We start from the raw sequence: 15,262 nt of genomic DNA, 5'->3' as shown, positions 1-15,262 counted from the left end.
ATCTGCGATACAGACCCGGGGTTCCCGGCACAGGTGCTGATGCTCATGCCCTCCACGGAGGCAGCCGCTGAGACGGGCTCCACTCAGGACAGAGGCTTCAAGGACTGCTCCCCAGCTCTGCTCACTTGCTTTTCATCTTTGTTGTGGTTTTAGACAGCAAGCCACCAGGTTGCTTTAACTAGAAAACAGAGCAGTGTAGGGACACTAGTGGAATCGGGGATCTACGTGAATTCTCCATTTGCTGTTGTGACAATTAAATGAATTCAGTGACACTCCAGGATGCCCCGTGCCCCACGTGTATCCCCAGGCACGAATCTGGAGCTGCCCTGGCACCAAAGAGCACATAGTCAGGTTTTTTGTTTTGTTTTGTTTTGTTGAGATGGAGTCTCGCTCTGTCACCCAGGATGGAGTACAGTGGCACCATCTCACCTGACCACAACCTCCGCCTCCCGGGTTCAAGTGATTCTCCTGCCTCAGCCTCCCAAGTAGCTGGGACTTTAGGTGTGCACCACCATCCCTGGCTAATTTTTGTATTTTTAGTAGGGACAGGATTTCACTATGTTGGTCAGGCTGGTCTCAAACTCCGGACCTCGTGATCCACCTGCCTTGGCCTCCCAAAGTGCTGGGATTACAGGCATGAGCCACCACGCCCAGTCTGTTCTTTTTTAAAAAACATTTTATCATGAACAATTTACATCATGGAAGAACATGGGAGAATGTGTGGCCTCACCTGCCATTCTTACTTCATCTACCACCGCATCCCTGCCCCATGCTTTCTGGAAGAAAATGTTAATGAAAGTTGTAAACACACATCTATTTGCATCAAACATTAAGGACAATACCATTATCATAGCCCACAAAATTTAAAGTAATAGTCTAATTATCTAATATAATTATCTAATTATAGTACTGTTAACTTTTAAAGAAAACCTGTAATATGTACATTTGGAAAAGGAGAAATTTTATTTTTTTATAAAGCGTTTCAGCCTGCAAGGTGGCCATTCTTCAGGCCGGGAAGATGCCTCTAGCCAAGACCAGAGATAGGCACTTCCAGAAGGGAGGGCTGGGGTAGGAGCTTTATGTTTAGGGTTAACTGGACACAAATTTCAGCAGGATATAGAAGGAGCTATGAATGCTCATGAACTCGATCCTGACACATGCATATGTAACAAACATGCATGTAACATAGGACCATGTTCACTTTGGGGTGGAGATGTAACATTTAAATTTATTACGATTATGCCCTATGTGTGAAAAGGGCTGTTGAGGACACAGAGGGGCTCAGGTATACAGGCTCTGTGAATGGCCAGAGCCCGTCCCTGGTCAGGAGTCTCTTATCAGGAGAAAGTTACTGAAATCAGTCTCTTGTCCAACCAGAGCTGGAGCTGTGACTGACAGAACAGGGGCCCGTTAGTAAGCATCTGGTGCAATGCTCTTAACACTGCTTATCTCAAGGCCAGAGATTGTTTGGCTGCCGAGAAAAAGAACATCCTTGGGGCAGTGAGAACATAGTTTATTCTTTAAGCACAAGGAGCGTGACTTCACCTTTGCCTGGCAGGGCCTTAGGTCCTGTTTCTAATTTAGTATCTTGCTGCATGGTGTGTCCCATCAGTCCTTCTGATCTCTATTTTAGCGTTAATGCTGACTGGCTATTGTGTCTAAACTGCAAAAGAAAGGGGTATAACAGGGCGCGTCTGCCTTGTCCCGTAGTCACGGCTGGGAACTACGTTTTAAAGTGTTTTCTGGGGTCCCGTTGGCCAAGAGGGGGCCATTCGGTCGGGGGAGTTGGGATTATTTCTAGTTTGTAGTGTCCAGCCCATGCTTAACGTTCTTCAGTTATCTCAAAAAATGTCTTTTTACACTTTGTTTAAATTGAGATCTAAACAAACAAAACATACAGACAACACTAGATGGAAACACAGCTTGAGCATTTCAACCCAGAGTAGTCTCCCTTTTATGTAGAGCCATTTATCTGTTGAAGAACCTGGGGGGCCTTATCAAATTTCCCACAGCCTTGACGTGGCTGGTCGTCAAGTAGCTCTTCATATATAAGGGGCGTTTAGGTCAGGAAAAAATGGCCAGTGGCGAACCCGGATAAATAAATAAATGAATGGCGAACCTGGTGGGTGACGCGGTGACAAGAAGCATGGTGATAAAAATTCACAGGAATGGGAGCAAAGGAAGGGGAGAAGCAGAATGCATCCCGATCCAGGAAAGGCATCTAGGAACCACGCACAAGGGACAGCTGAAAGAAAGTTGGTAGCTGATGGCTGGGCACCCACGGGCTAGTGCACACTGATTACAAGATCCAAGTCCTCCCTGCGAAGGCTGTGGAAGGAGGTTAGGCTTTCCACAGGCTTCCATGGTGGGCCTTCACCAGCATTCAATCTGGTCATCGTTCTCTCTGACATGGCTCACATTATCAAGAAGTATCTGTGCTGGAATCATTTTTATCAAGGAAAGAAAACTCCTTAGCTTACCATAAGGCTTTCAAACAAAACAAAACACATCTTAAAACCACTTGTCTTTTTGTGTTCATTTTCATGTAATTTATGCCTTTACCATAATCTTGTTTTCAGTATCTGGATATGGTACGAGGCCAGGATCCACAAGTACAGGCACAACGTGGCTAAAGACCCAGTGGCCGCGCAACGACTCCCACCCTCCCTGAGCAGCTGTCCAAAAGAGGACACACCCATTTCTTTCCTGGGTTCATGTCCTAGGGCTGCCATAACAAAATAGCACAAACCACAGTCATGGGTTCTTCATAGTTCAGAGGTCAGAAGTCTGAAATCCAGGTGTCATGGGGCTGCGCTCCCTCTGATGCCTGTAGGGAAGGATCCTTCTTGCTTTCCGGCTTCCAGCATTTGCAGTCAATCCTTGGCATTCCTCAGCTTGCAGGTCACTCCAATTTCTGCCTTCCTTGTCATTTGGCATTCTCTGTGTGTCTCTGTCTTCTCATAAGGGCACCATCATATTGGATGAGGGGCCCACCCTGCCCCAGTATGACCTCATCTTAACTCTTTTCACCTGCAGTGACCCTGGTTCCAAGTAAGATCGCAATGCCAGGTAGCAGGGGTTAGGACTTCAACGTAGATGTGATTCCACCATAACATCCCCCTTTCATAAGTGAGCTCACTATGACTTAAGCATGCAGCTGTAGCTCCAAATAAAGTGTAGACTGTCGATCTCCCTCTCCACTTACAGTAATGCATCTGTCTGCCCAGATTCACGTATGCAATTCTACAGGCTGCCAGTGTCTTGATGTGTTGTATGATGCCACCCTTGTGGAAAGCAGCTTGTCAATGTTAAGCTGTCCACCTGCATGGTGTGGACATCTGAGATCCCTTCCTATATGCCAGGTTCAAAAGGCTCTAGGAGAGGTGGTCAAGGAGAAAGTAGAAAGCTGCTTGGTGCTGGAGGGGAAAAAATAAATTCAGAAGGCAAAGCCAGGCATCCTGAAACCTGTACCTTTTAGAAGCAAGGAGGCGGGCATGGGGGCGCATCCCTATAGTACCAGCTACTAGGAGGCTGCAGGGGGAGGACCAACTGAGCCCAGGAGTCCTGGGCTGAGTGCGCTACGCGGCTGGGCATCTGCACTATGTTCAGCATCAACATGGGGACCTCCCGGGAGCAGGGGACCACAGGTTGCCTGAGGAGGGGTGAATCGGCCCAGGTCAGAAACGGAGCAGGTCAAAACTCCCATGCTGATCAGTAGTGGGATTGTGCCTATGAATAGCCAATGCACTCCAGCCTGGGCAAGATAATGCGATCCTGTCTCTTAAAAAAAAAGAAAAAGAAGTAGCAGCAGCAGCAGCAGCAAAGTGACAAGAGTGAAGAGATAAGAATCAGAGACACCTGGGCCAGCACGCGAACACGTCCTGCTGAGGAATCTTAAGCAAGTTACTTCACTCTTTGGAGGTTCCATTTGCTTATTGGTAAAAATGAGGCAACCACAGGAGCTCACAGGGCTGCTGTCAGATTAAGTGACATGATGAATGAATGATGCTTACTTAGCACGTGGTGCTCAGGACATGGCAGGGCTTATTACCCGCCTTGGGTCCACCCCACACAGGCACACAGGGATGGTTGGAACCTGATCTGCAGGGGATATGTTCCCTGGGGGAATGTCTGCTCCCCTAGTTCCTGCCAGGCTTTTTGGGGTGCACTGAGGTGGTGAGTATACACTAGAGACAGGCTCAGCAGGGACACTGTTCCTGCTCATGGGCAGAGCAGATGAACAGGAGAGCAACCTCATTCAGCACAGCTGCAGGTGAGTCACAGGTAGCAGTGATGTGTGAACTGAAGACCAGCGCATGAGAGCCTTGGTAGAACTAAGCGCCTGCATCAGGTACCTGTGGAGTCAACTGTGGATTTAAACTCTGCCTCCATCAGGTGCCTATGGAGCTAACTGTGGATTTAAACTCCACCTCCATCAGATGCCCTGGAGTCAACTGTGGATTTAAACTCCGCCTCCATCAGATGCCCTGGAGTCAACTGTGGAATTAAACTCCGCCTCCATCAGGTGCCCTGGAGTCAACTGTGGATTTAAACTCTGCCTCCATCAGGTGCCTATGGAGCTAACTGTGGATTTAAACTCCACCTCCATCAGATGCCCTGGAGTCAACTGTGGATTTAAACTCTGCCTCCATCAGGTGCCTATGGAGCTAACTGTGGATTTAAACTCCACCTCCATCAGATGCCCTGGAGTCAACTGTGGATTTAAACTCCGCCTCCATCAGATGCCCTGGAGTCAACTGTGAATTTAAACTCCGCCTCCATCAGATGCCCTGGAGTCAACTGTGGATTTAAACTCCGCCTCCATCAGATGCCCTGGAGTCAACTGTGGAATTAAACTCCGCCTCCATCAGGTGCCCTGGAGTCAACTGTGGATTTAAACTCTGCCTCCATCAGGTGCCTATGGAGCTAACTGTGGATTTAAACTCCACCTCCATCAGATGCTCTGGAGTCAACTGTGGATTTAAACTCCGCCTCCATCAGATGCCCTGGAGTCAACTGTGGATTTAAACTCCGCCTCCATTAGATGCCCTGGAGTCAACTGTGGAATTAAACTCCGCCTCCATCAGGTGCCCTGGAGTCAACTGTGGATTTAAACTCTGCCTCCATCAGGTGCCTATGGAGCTAACTGTGGATTTAAACTCCACCTCCATCAGATGCCCTGGAGTCAACTGTGGATTTAAACTCCGCCTCCATCAGATGCCCTGGAGTCAACTGTGGATTTAAACTCTGCCTCCATCAGGTGCCCTGGAGTCAACTGTGGATTTAAACTCTGCCTCCATCAGGTGCCCATGGAGCTAACTGTGGATTTAAACTCTGCTCTGCTGGATAGCTATGGGAGCAAAAACCAAAGGACAGACTTGTGGCATTCACAGCCAAGGTGAGATCATCAGCCAGTGTGTGTGTAAGATGTCTGTGAAAGGTGATGTGTCTGAGATAAGAAGGTCTAGAAGACTCTACTAATACTCCCTGGGTATGAGGACATAGAGACAGATGGTTGGCCATGAGTACACATAAAGGATGTTAGAAAGGGGAGACCTTTCTGAATACATTGGGGCACAGAAGCACATTAACCCACATAGCAATCGCCCCAAATGCATGAAAAATGAGCATGCATGCAGACATTTCCCAGACTATTACCCCACCCAAAATATTGGACTCACTCTGAACTAGAGTTAGTGACAAAGTGTGACCAACTGTTATATCAAAGGTCTAAATTACAGTGTAGGAATCAGAAGCAAATAAATAACCAGCATGCAGATAAGAAATAGCAAGAAAACAGTCATGGCCAGATGCCTTCCACCAGCCACGCCCAACTCCTCACACACATAGACGCATGTGACTTCCCCAGCTGGGTTTTGCACAGCGTCTGAATGGGGTTCACCTTGCATTCAGCACCTGTGACTTACAGGCTTCTCATAGATTCTAGTGGAAGGGTCTCCTCCAAATGCTGTACATTTTTAAAAAGTTAGGGGCTGGCTGGGCGTGGTGGCTCACACCTATAATCCCAGCATTTTGGGAGGGGAGGCAGTTAATCACCTGAGGTCAGGAATTCGAGACCAGCTTTGCCAGCTTGGTGAAATCCCATCTTTACCAAAAATACAAAAAATTAGCTAAGTGTGGTGGCACATGCCTGTAATCCCAGCTACTTGGGAGGCTGAGGCAGGAGAATCGCTTGAACCCAAGAGGCAGAGGTTGCAGGGAGCCAAGACCGCACCACTGCACTCCAGCCTGGGTGACAGAGCAAGACTCCGTCTCAAGAAAAAAAAAAACATAAAAATAAAAATATTGGAATGAAAAGGAATTTTTCATGAGTTTCTCTTTAAATTGTTAGAAAGCTCACCCCGTCACTGTCTTGGGGAAGTGAGCACTAATTGTAGAGAGTTGTAATTTTGTTTTCTGTTTTTAGAGACAGGCTGGAGTGCAGTAGTGCAATCATGGCTCACTGCAGCCTTGAACTCCTGGGCTCAAGCAATCCTCCCGCTTCAGCCATTTGAGTATCTGGGACTACAGTCATGCACCACCACATAGGGCTAATTTTTGAATCTTTTGCAGAGATAGGGTCTTGCTGTGTTGCCCAGGTTGGTCTCGAACTCCTGGGTTCAAGTGATCCTCCCACCTTGGCCTCCCACAATGCTGGGATGACAAGTGTGAGCCACCACACCCATCCTAGAGCTGTCATTTTTAATTCTTTGCCTGTCACAAACTCAATACAGGCAAAAATATGTAATAGTCCATCCATTGCAAATGTCCCTTCCCCCAATAAAAGACTGAAAGTCTGAATTCAGGTGACAACTAGTGACCCCAAGGATAGGAGCTGCTTAACCCCAGCCTACACACCCACCTGCACAGAGAAAGTGCCTCCCACAGGCCTGGCTTGATTCTGCCTGTTAGCCACATGGTACGTTTCTGGCAATGCTCTACGCCCAGCTAGCTGCTGAGTCACCTGCATGGGGACTGCCAAGTAGGTATAGGGTTTTCAACTTAGAAGGAACAGCAAAGCTGGGTGAAGCCACCTCTGGCCTGAACCATGGAGAAAGGTTTAACGGTATAGAGGTGTGGGGTGTTCTGGTGTCATTCTGCCAAGCTTTACTGCCCTTCAACCTGTAGACAGGGCACCCACTCTTGCTTTGCTGCTGAGGCCACCTTTCACTCACTTTACCTTTACACCTGCTCCCTCTCTGCTTTCCTGGGGGATTTTTTATGAGGACAACTTCACAAAAAACGAGTTGGGGGGCCCCAGAGTGCCCTGCCATTGAGCAGATTCATCCTGTGTCCTCCAAGGCAACCAGGATGAGGGCGGCGCTCGGCCGCACTCTCTGACCCTCCTCAGTGAGCAGATCCAGATTGTCGTCAAGATGCCACTTTGCCAGAACGGAAGCCACAGGCTGGATTTGGGCATGTTTCCTTCTCATTGTTCTGCTTCCCCTCTGTGAGTGGTAGAACCAGTTTCTGGTGCAGCGCCTTTCTGCTTTAAACAATTAATTTAAAAATGGGCCTAGGACACATTGCCCCTGAATATCTGGTCCAATATTAGGTTTACTTATTGTTACAGCTTGAACTGTGCCCCAACCAATTCATACGTTGAAGTCCTAACCCTCAGTATCTCAGAAGGTGGCCTGATTTAGAAATAGGGTCCTCGCGGGTACTTAAGTCTGTAATCCCAGCGCTGTGGGAGGCCAAGGCGAAAGGATCACATAAGCCCTTGAGTTCAAAACCAGCCTGGGCAACATCGCGAGACCCTGTTTCTATTAAAAAGTCCAAAAATTAGCCAGGTGTTAGCTGGGTATGATGGAGCATGATTGTAATCATCTACTTGGGAGACCAAGGCAGAAGGATCACTTGAGCTTGGGAGGTCAAGGCTGCAGTGAGCTGTTATGCCACTGCACTCCAGCCTCAGTGACAGAGTGAAACTGTCTCAAAAAAAAAAAAAAAGAAGAAAAAAGAAACAGGGTCCTCAAAGATGTTCTTAGTTAAGATGAGGTCACACTGGAGCAGGGCAGGTCCTAATTCAATATAGCTGATGTCCCTATAAAAACGAGGCAGCCAGGTGTGGTGGCTCATGGTATAATCCCAGCATTTGGGGAGGCCGAGGCCAGGGGATCATTTGAGGTTAGGAGTTCCAGACCAGTCTGGACAACATGGTAAAACTCTGTCTCTACTAAAAATACAAAAATTAGCTGGGCATGGTGACAGGCACCTATAATTCCAGCTACTTGGGAGGGTGAGGCAGGAGAATCTCTTGAACCCGGGGGCAGAAGTTGCAGTGAGGTGAGATCATCCCACTGCACTCTGGCCTGGGCAACAAGAGCAAAACTCTGTCTCAAAAAAATAAATTAATAAAAATTAAAAAGGGACATTTGGGCACAGGAATGCCTTGTGTGGATGAAGGCAGAGATCGGGGTGCTGCTACAAGCCACGGAACACCACGGATCACCAGCAACTCCCGACGCTGGGAGAGAGGCCTGGAATGCTGCTCCCTCACTGCCCTTAAAGGGAAACAACACGGACTGCACCTTGATCCCAGCCGGCTCTCTCCAGAATTGTGAGAAAATAAATCTCTATTGCTTAAGCCACCCGGCTTGTGCTACTATATTACAGCAGTCCCAGCAAACGAATACATTTATTTAAATAGAGTTTTTAAACATTGGCCATCTAATAAATTATAACAAACTATTAGTATTTAATACATAAAATCCGTAATGAGGGTCCTTTCTCATCACAACGCTTATAGTTTATATTTAAGAGGGAGAGAAAGTATCACCGACCAGAAACTACACCATGTGCCCGCTTGTCACCACCTGATACTTTCCTAGTCACTTCCCCGGCACCACCAAGATGCCCATTCAGTGGGTTTTAAACAGATGCAATGGAAAGGACACCCAGCTGCAGTTCTGCTGTAAGAAATAATGCCCCCTAACTCAGGCCCAATGTAAACAGTGGGCTAGAATCATTGCCACTTAACTACACGCTGTCCAAATCAGTGACTACGGTATCGGCAGATTGCTTCTCTTGTCCTCTGTTCCCGGACTTTCCAGAGAGGATTGATGGCGGTGTGGGTCTGCCTCACCTCAGCTCCCCAGATATCTAACCGAATCCATTTGGCATGCAGCCTTGTTATTTATTAGCTCTTTTAGTATTGTATGTTTTATTTTACTGGTGACTGACGGTTGTTAAGCAGTAGGTTCTAGGTTGCCATTCCAGCTTGCGTGATTTTAAGGAATGGTTTCTAGAAGGGCTTTCTAGCACATACCCCTCAGAAGAAGCTTAGTCAATTCTTTCCTGATGGTAACATATGAAAGCTTTATGTCATAGGAAATCATAGTAATATTTCCGTGGCAACATGTGCAAAATCGTTACGTATATCTTGCTTATTATATAATCCTTTGGCTATACTTAAGGACGGCTCTTAAAGGCAGGTACACGGCGGGGTCACATGGCATTAAACAGATCATCTTTCTTTCACGCCCACACACGAATCAAAAGCAGTGCTAAACAAAGTATTCATTCAGCCTTTAATTTCCAAGGGGAAGAGGTTACAATGAGAATAATTTCTTCACCTGTATATCAAACAGTCACAATCCTGGGGAACCCAATTTCCTCCTCAGAAAGCCAAATGTTAAGGACTTCTCACAATCTGACTCTCACAGTAAAATCCCATGCAACTCTTTATGTTTCACCTTTGAGAAAAAAAGGAGCATCAACTTTAACAGCTCCTTGAACTTTGGCCCTTGCAATGAAAGTGGTTGTGTAACAGGGTACATATCAGTAAGCGAGGCTGTTCTTTATATGTTTTGGGTCAGGAAAGAGCAGGTGAAATTTTTCTGGGGTCAGCATTTGGAACAGACAAACCAGTGGGAGGAACAGAAGGTGACAATATTTAACTAATAAACAGAGCTGAACTCAATCTCCTGCCTTGAGAGTGGAGCCGTGCAAGGTCCTCTGCTTTGAGAGGCTTCGGCTCTGAGCATTTGTCAGCAACGTTTTGCGCCATATTGTTGCGCTGAAGTTATTATTCAATGATTAGGAAAACGAGAAATGCTTGGAGGCCTCCGCTGACTTTTGTCAGACTGAGTAAAGCCAGAATTTCTCCTCTGATGGCCTATGAAGCCAGTCCTTGTTCAGCATAGGGATTAGTGCCTGTTCCAGCAGGGGCTGGCGAGGTAAAGACACAAGCATACGGGAAGTCCGTCTGACTGGGGAAGTCACGCTAGCTATGCGATGACACGTCAGAGACTCTCAGGCAATATGAAAGCCACCGAAGATACATTACACACAGGAGGAGTTTGTATGCAAACTCTGATATGACTCCTCCACAAAAAGCAAAAGCCTATTACCTGATGAAACATGATGTGTTAATACTACTTAATTATGGCTTCAAGGCCAGGCACAACGGCTCACGCCTGTAAGTCAAGGGAGGCCGAGGCAGGCAGATCACTTGAGGTCAGGAGTTCTAGATCAGCCTGGCCAACATGGTGAAACCCTGTCTCTACTAAAAATACAAAATGAACTCGGTGTTGTGGCACATGCTTGTAAACCCAGCTACTCAGGAGGCTGAGGTAGGAGAATCTCTTGAACTGGGGAGGCGGAGGTTGCAGTGAGTCGAGATAGTGCCAATGTACTCTAGCCTGGATGACGGAGCCAGACTCCATCTCAAAAAACGAAAAAGAAAAAAAATTATGGCTTCAAGTTCAGGCTGTAGTTGATTTAGTGAAAAAGAAACCAGCTGAGCAAACGTGAGCAGAAAAATCAACTGTTCATATCTTGTGCATTCCAACCTAGAAAAGCTCCCTTCAGCCTATGACATTGGCACTGGTCTGACTTACTTCACCATATCCAAATCCTTGCCGGCCACTTCCAAATACTAACTTAAGGTTTTCAAAAAATTCAAATATCTGTTTGCAACCTGAGGTCCCTTCAATCTATTCTCTAACAAATGTATGGGAAGGCATCCATGGCAGGCCATGAGAGAATGTCCGCACTGGATCAGCTGATAGCTGAGGCTACTGCCATATCCCACGTGAAATGGGGCTCTGAGGGCTAACCCACTTCCATTTGCTGATCTGAGCTGGATTTTGCTCAGAATTTATCATTCATTCAGGCTGGAGTGGGATCCCCGGGGACTGTCAGGACCAGTTCTGATGGAAAGCTGAGGCCAGTTGATCCGGCCCTCGGGCAGGGCCATAGGAACCAGCAGTGGTCCCAGTGGCAGCAAACTTTGGCATTGCTCTGCATCAGCTGAGCTTTGCAGCAGGAGGAGAGGAGGAGTGAGAATCTGCAGACAGACCCTGGAGCAATCAGCTCCCGAGACCTAGTGGTGCACCACTCCTTCCCCAGGGTCAGGATTCTAAGTTCTGTGCTGTATTTTCTAGAAGTCTTTGAGTTGATGAAAAACTCACCCACCTAAAATTGTCTTAGAAAATCAGGGGAATTTATGAGTTTCAATTTCCAGGTTTAACCAAAAGAGATTTCCATTCTTGTAGGTCAGCACTTGCCAAATGATCAGCAATATCATGTGCTTTACACCTTCTTATTAGAAGTCCACAGTAGGTATGGCCTCAAGAGAGGCATGAGCCAGCAGTTCAGACAGCATCTCCAAGGACTCAGAGTTTCCCAGTCTTTCTAATCCACCTTCCACGTTGACAGGCTCAGCCTCAATCTCTATGAGTCCCTACCCCAGAAGGACCCAAGATACTTTAGGATGTCAACATGGCTGTGGCAGCACCAGACATGTGTCTTTCCATCCCCCCACCAGGGGAGAAAAGCAGTCTCTCCCGAGCACACACACAGCGGAAAGCAGATCCACTTTCCAAGGAACATTGGTGAAATCGCTTCTGCCTCCTTGGTTCTGATAGAGTGGAATCATTTCCTACTAGGCCAGGAGATGGGATCTTCTTTCAGTTCAAGTGAATCCTAACTCAGCCTGGAGTTAGGTGAGGGGTCAATCTCAACCATGTCTCATAGCTGAGAACAAGGGAAGCAAGTCATCCCAGAGTTCAATCTGGGTGCTGTTACCAGAGGGGAATGGATATTCAGCAGCAAAGAAAAAAAAAAAAAAAGAGAGAGAGAAAGAGAGAGATGCCTACTGTCCACTCCTAGTGTAGAGATGGGTGTAAACTGAACAAGCATTTAAATTTAGTGAGCCTCACAGGACTAGATTTCCTCAACGAGGACTCTTCCAGGGACAAAAGGACCTAACCTCCTGCTGATGGGGCTGGACTTTGAATGGACACTGTATAAGGGCATTTGTGCCCGCTCTGCAGAGGCCAAGCATATGCCCGCACAGTGGTCTTGGAGCCAGCCAGCCTCCTAGTGCTATTCCATGTCCTTCCACAGGCCTGGTCACTCCCTATTTTGTTCTTATGGTGCTTGTTGCAAACCTTTCCATTTTTATAAAGGAATATGATAAATAATTCTGAAAGGATATAGATTAAAATGCTAGTTGCCCCAAAACAAAAACAAATAAATGGGACCTCTGCACAGCCAAAGAAAGAATCAGCAGAGTAAACAGACAACCCGCAGAGTGGGAGAAAATATTTGCAAACCACGCATCCAACAAAGGACTAATATCTACAATCTATAAGGAATTCAAACAAATCAGCAAGAAAAAAACAAATAACCCCACCAAAAATGGGCAAAGGACATGAATAGACAACTCTCAAAAGAAGATGTACAGACATCCAACAAACATATGAAAAAATGCTCAACATCATTAATCATCAGAAAATTGCAAACTAGGAACACAATGAAATACCACCTTACTCCTGTTAGAATGGCCATAACTAAAAAGTCAAAAAATAATAGATGTTGGCATGGATGTGGTGAAAAGGGAACACTTTTACACCACTGGTGGAATGTAAACTAGTACAACACCTGTGGAAAACAGTGTGGAGATTCCCTGAAGAACTACAAGTAGAACTACTATTTGATCCAGCAGTCCCACTACTGGGTATCTACCCAGAGGAAAAGAAGTCATTCTATGAAAAAGATACTTGAACATGCATGTTTATAGCAGCACAATTCGCAATTGCAAAGGTACGAAACCAACCTAAGTGCCCATCAACCAATGAGTGGATAAAGAAATGTGGCATATACACCATGGAATACTGCTCAGCCATAAAATGGAACACAGCAATGGCCTTTGCAGCTACTTAAACAGAGCTGGCAGCCCTTATTCTAAGTGAAGTAACTCAGGAATGGAAAAACATTGTATAGTCTCACTTACAAGTGGGAGTTAAGCTATGAGGATGCAAAGGCTAAGAATGATATAATGGACTTTGGAGACTCCGAGGGAAGGGTGGGAGAGAGGTGAGGGATAAAATACTACACGTTGGGTATAGTGTACACTGTTTGGGTGATAGGTACACCAAAATCTCAGAAATTACCGCTAAAGAACTTATCCATATAACCAAAAACCACCTGTACCCCAAAAACTATTAAAATAAAAAATTTAAAATATGAAATAAAATAAAATGCTATTGTAATTATTTTTAGGTAGCCACCAAGCAATTGTTAGGATTTAAATTTATTTTCGTACGTTTCTGATTTGTATGTTGTCTTTTTTAAATGAATATATATGTAATAATTTCATAATGAAAATTCCATTTAAAGAATTTAAATGCCTAAAAACAAGCTTCTTTATAAATACATGCATTTTGATAGGCTTAGGAAGTGGCCTTCCTAAGTGGCCTTCCTAAGCCCGTCAATAAACGCGTGTATTTATGAAGAGGCCCAGAGGCCTCCCTGCACCTGCCCTTGGCCACCCGAGGTCTAGAGTCTCCAATGCATCTCTCCAAATGTAAATCAGATCCTGTCTGTTGCAGCCACGCTGGCCTCCTTGTTCTTCAAATCTGCCAGGCACACAGCTTTGCACACTTATTCTCTCGGGAATGCTTTCATCAAATATTTTCAAGCTCATTCCTACACTTCATGCAGGTTGCCGCCCAGATGTTCCCAATTCACAGAGGAGCTCCTGATCACCCTAATTAAAATCACATGCCTTACAGGCCTCCCCACTTTACTCATTCCATAACACTTTTTCACTGACTGGTGTTCCTCGAGCGTCTCTTTACTTACCTGTGGTTTGCTGGTGTCCCCATGGAATGCAGCTCCCAAGGGCCGGGATGGTGGGCACTTGTTCAGGGCTGTAGCCCCAGGCCGAGGATGGCTCTTGGCACATGGTACTGCTCAATGCCTGGGTAGGGGGTGATATTAGGAACAGCTGTGTAAACTACAGAGTGGTGATTTTTTCCCTTCATTCTTCATAAACTCTTCTCAAGGGCTTCTTTCAGTCGGAAAAAGCAGCTTAGCAGTTAGACATCATTCGCTGAGATCACCAAGTACTTTTCTTCCCCTGAGTGGACAAAGCCACATGTAAGTAGTGATTCTTGATCTTTAGGGGATCACAGACCCCTTAAGGATTTTGGAAAAGTTATTTCTTCTCAGAAAGATGCACATATGAACAGAATGCTTTATGTAATTTTTGGAGGTCTAAGGACCCCCTGGAGCTGCATTTTGAAGTAGAGATCAGCTACTCTGAATTTCAGGTGCCACTCATTTAAGCCTCATTGTGATTCAGCTGCGCCAGAAGCTACTAGAAAGACCTTTGCTTTGGGTTTCTCTCACTGAGAGACAGGTAACTCCAATTCATAAAATGGCAGTCATTTCTGAGGAAATAAACAGAGAACCAAGAATGATAAATGGAAATTTATTATGTGAACTCAAGATAGGGGAGAACAAAGCAATGGTTTAGATTGAGCAGTATAAACTTTAGAAGAAGCTCGGCCTACTCACCAGATTACCTCTCCACGTCCTCTGAAACGCAGATAGCCAGTGTCCACAGCATGCTGACGTGCACAGTTATCTGCCTCTTGACTGCCTGCACACTCCTGCTCCAACTCCAATTCATCAGTGCACTTGTTCTCACTCTGCTTATATTAGCTTTATTTTTTATTTTATTTTGAGACAGAGTCTCGCCCGGTCACCCAGGCTGGAGTGCAGTGGCGCGATCTCAGCTCACTGCAACCTCCGCCTCCCGAGTTTAAGCAATTCTGCCTCAGTCTCCTGAGTAGCTGGGATTACAGGTGTCCGCCACCATGTCCCGCTAATTTTTGTATTTTTAGTGGAGACGGGGTTTTGCCGTGTTGGCCAGGCTGACTGCAAACTCCTGATCTCAGGTGATCATGATCTGCCTGCCTCAGCCTCTCAAAGTGCTGGGATTATAGGCAGGAGCCACTGTGGCCGG

General features: G+C 46.2%; 1 long non-coding RNA gene across 3 annotated transcripts in view; it reads right to left on the bottom strand.

Moving 5' to 3' along the window:
* Positions 1 to 14,981, bottom strand: part of LOC105726113 (uncharacterized) — a 68,774-nt gene extending 53,793 nt beyond the window's left edge. For all 3 annotated transcript variants that reach the window (XR_010343603.1, XR_010343602.1, XR_001109440.2), the window contains exons 1-2: positions 14,812 to 14,981; positions 14,095 to 14,684 (exon numbers count right to left, since the gene is read on the bottom strand). This is a non-coding gene — a long non-coding RNA (uncharacterized LOC105726113). The remainder of the gene's footprint in view (positions 1 to 14,094; positions 14,685 to 14,811) is intronic.
* Positions 14,982 to 15,262: the final 281 nt, after the last annotated feature.

The sequence above is a fragment of the Aotus nancymaae genome, unplaced genomic scaffold (assembly GCF_030222135.1).
Source record: "Aotus nancymaae isolate 86718 unplaced genomic scaffold, 86718_ANA_hifiasm-v0.15.2.pri h1tg000020l, whole genome shotgun sequence".
Lineage (NCBI taxonomy): Eukaryota > Metazoa > Chordata > Mammalia > Primates > Aotidae > Aotus > Aotus nancymaae.
This window is presented reverse-complemented; position numbering and strand designations above follow the sequence as displayed.